Source organism: Dipodomys merriami, unplaced genomic scaffold (genome assembly GCF_024711535.1).
Source record: "Dipodomys merriami isolate MVZ:Mamm:240054 unplaced genomic scaffold, mDipMer1.0.p SCAF_596, whole genome shotgun sequence".
NCBI lineage: Eukaryota > Metazoa > Chordata > Mammalia > Rodentia > Heteromyidae > Dipodomys > Dipodomys merriami.
In genome coordinates this window covers 79,786-83,233 of record NW_027206175.1, presented here as the reverse complement: position 1 = coordinate 83,233, position 3,448 = coordinate 79,786, and the positions used below count along the sequence as shown (strand labels likewise).

The 3,448-nt window shown below is 36.6% G+C and overlaps 1 non-coding gene across 1 annotated transcript; it reads left to right on the top strand.

The window, feature by feature from the left end:
* The first annotated feature begins 1,754 nt into the window (after nucleotides 1–1,754).
* On the top strand, nucleotides 1,755–1,861 carry LOC138813397 (U6 spliceosomal RNA). The gene has a single exon (XR_011367773.1). It is a non-coding gene; the product is annotated as a U6 spliceosomal RNA (small nuclear RNA).
* Nucleotides 1,862–3,448: the final 1,587 nt, after the last annotated feature.

Below are 3,448 nucleotides of genomic sequence, written 5' to 3'. Positions count from 1 at the left end.
CTAGCCTTGAGCTGAGGGACAGCACCCAGACCCCAGAATTCATGCCCCATGACCAACAAAATAAAAATCAACAAAACAATGCTGGGTGCCGGTGGCTCGACTGTAATCCTAGCTATGCAGGAGGCTGAGTTCTGAGAATCACAGTTGAAAGCCAGTCCGGGCAGGAAAGTCCGTGAGACTTTATCTCTAATAAACCACTAGAAAACCAGAAGTGGTGCCATGGCTCAAGGTCTAGAGTGCCACCCTAGAGCTGAAGAGTGCAGGGACAGCACTCCGGCCCAGAGTTAAAGCCTCACGACTGACAAAAACAAAAAACACAAAAACAGTCTCTCAGTTTTGTGGTCTCAACTCTGTAATACCGCCGCTTCCGACGAGGGCTAAGATTTTGGGTGTGGACATTTATCATCCCTCCTGATTCAGACTGTACTTGATGATTTATTTAATAAATATTTTGTTCTTAATTTTCTTCTTTGTAAACTCACATGCACCTATAAAAAATCTTTGGCCATCCCAGTAAGCTTCTCAAAGTACCTCCTGATGACGACTTATAAAAAGTTGTATTATATTACAAAAAGGGAAACAATGCAACAAATAAAGAAAACCAAAAGTTAAATATTAATGATTAATAAAATAAAAAACCAAACAATTACCAGTGTACTATTTTCTCATATTCCTGTGCATTTAAAACTGGCTAAGATTATGATGTTCAAAAAGAGGATTTTGTTTTGGTTTTTATTTTGGGTCCAGTCGTGGGCCTGAACTCTGAGCCTGGGCGCTGCCCCTCAGCTCTTCAGCTCAAGGCTAGCGCTCTACCACTTGAGCCACATCACCACTTCCGGCTTGTTGTTTGCTTATGGGTGCTGAGGAATCGAACCCAGGGCCTCAAGCATGCAAGGCAAGCGCTTTACCACTGAGCCACCTTCCCAGCCCCTCAAAAAGAGTTTTATAGGCTATGAGTAGTCTTTAAAATTACCACTAAGATTACTTTTTATGGCTCATCTCATCATTTATATATGGCTTATATCATCATTTGTTCCTCACTAACATGTTAAGTAAGGAAGCCCTAAAAATTTAAAGAAACTATATGGTTAACAAAGTCTTAACTCTTCACTCTGCTTCTTTACTCAAAGACTTTGCAATTTCTTATTGGTAATGTTTGTATAAACTCTGAAAGGTACATAATTAGTACCATATGTCTGCTACCATAAGCCTTAAATACTTTATAGAAAAGTTTATGACCAGCCAAACAGTCCTAATTTTGGCATATATATGCAAATTCCCAAAATTAAATACATTTAAAACTTAACAAACCTTAACACTTGCTGCAGTGTTCATTATGACAGGTGCCTTGTATAGAATAAATGAATTTCTCCTCTTATACATCTCTTGAACAACAAATATCTGGAATTATTTTGTTTTTGACATGCCAATCTTGACTTTATTCTTAAATGTGTGCTTATGTAAGAAATACATGGTTTTAACAGTTTGTTGTATTGCTAAAAAAGAAGAAGAAGAAGAAGAAGAAGAAGAAGAAGAAGAAGAAGAAGAAGAAGAAGAAGAAGAAGAAGAAGAAGAAGAAGAAGAAGAAGAAGAAGGAGAAGAAGAAGAAGAAGAAGAAGAAGAAGAAGAAGAAGAAGAAGAAGAAGAAGAAATACATGGTTCTAAAATTTCACAAGAATTCTTTTGAACTTACTTTTTTTTTGAATTGTCTAGTTTAAGAAAATCAATTACACTTTATATATAAAAAATGTTCTGTGCTCAATTAGGCAGCAAATACGCTAAAATTGGAACAATACAGAGAAGATTAGCATGGCCCCTGAGCAAGGTTGACATGCAAATTAGTGAAATGTTCCATATTTTTGCAACAACAGATGCTGGAGAGTATGTGGCCACAGGGAACTCTACTGCATTCTTGGTGGGTATGTAAACTTGTTCAACCACTTTGGAAAGCAGTATGGAGGCTCTTCAAAAGACTCCATATAAAGCTTTCCTATGACCCAGCAATCCCACTTTTGGGCATTTACCCAAATGATCACAAACAAGACCATACTAAAACTACCAGCACAGCTATGTTTACTGCAGCATTATTTACAATAGCTGATATAGAGCCAACCCTGATGCCCCTCAGTAGATGAATGGATCAAGAAAATATGGGTGTACATACACAACAGAATTCTATGCCTCCATCAGAAAGAATGGTATCACCCAATTTGTTAGGAATTGGAAAGTCTTGGAAAAATTTTATTAAGTGAAGTAAGCCAAGTCCAAAGAAACATAGGTCCCGTGGTTTCCCTTATTTTCAATAACTAATATATGTCTGGGATAAGCAGAATAATTCAAAAGCTATGTGCATATGAGCAGATAAGATGATATTAAGGGAAATGAACCCAAAGACAGGGACACAAGTATGTTTTTTCTTTCTTGTTATTGTTTCTAATGTACTTATGATGTGCAATATGATTTTTTTTGTTTCTGTATATGTTCCTCCCGCACGCTATAACCCCTGTTTTCATTGTATTTGAAGTTGGTACACCTACATCCTGTGTATACGTTTCTCTAATTTGACGAGGAGAAGGGAAATACAAAATGGTTAAATAGGGATACAGGTTAACCCATTGTATCAATGAGATGCACAAGACACTCTGCTGAAAAATGAACTTTACAATTTAGGCAGGGGAAGGGGGAAGGGGAGCGTATTTGTGGAGGTGGGAGGGAAGGGATGGTGGGAAGAGGGAACAATGCTTGTTAGGAAATGTACTCATTATTTGCTCTCATAAATGAGACACCTCTGTACAGTTTTTTTATAATAAAAATCATATGAAAATGTTCTTATGTCGTGGTAGTGTAAAAATATCAGGGACAGAATAATGAAGGAATGTTGTAGACTGAGGTGAAGTCCATATGAAAATGTGCAAAACTGATAAAACGTAAAAGTATCAGAGCAGTATATTGTGTTTTACATCATTTAGGTTACATTGAAAAAATATGGAAGACCTAGAAGAATGAATTTTCTTTTTGATATCCTATCATAATTCCTTAGCAGGATGAACTCTTTCCTCATTGTTGTAAAGGCATCATCAGATGAGAGGAACTGAATTTTTTTGTTGGCTTCCTTACATTTATTTGTCAGTTTGAAATCTGAACTACTAGTTTATGTCTGAGACAAGAAGAAAAGGTCAGATAAGTTGATGCTAGGTGATATGAACCCCAAGATAAGTAGTCAAACGTTGTTTTTTCTTTCTTGCAATTGTATCTAACATATTTATAAGATCATTTCTTTGTTGCTTTGTATGTCCCTCCCCCATGGTATAATCCCTGCTTTCATTGTATTTGATGTTGGTATAATTTGTGGAGGGGAAGGGCAAAAACAAACCGTTTAAATAGTGATATAGGTGGACCCATTACAACAATGAGATGGACAAATTGTTATGTTGAAAAACGAACTTTA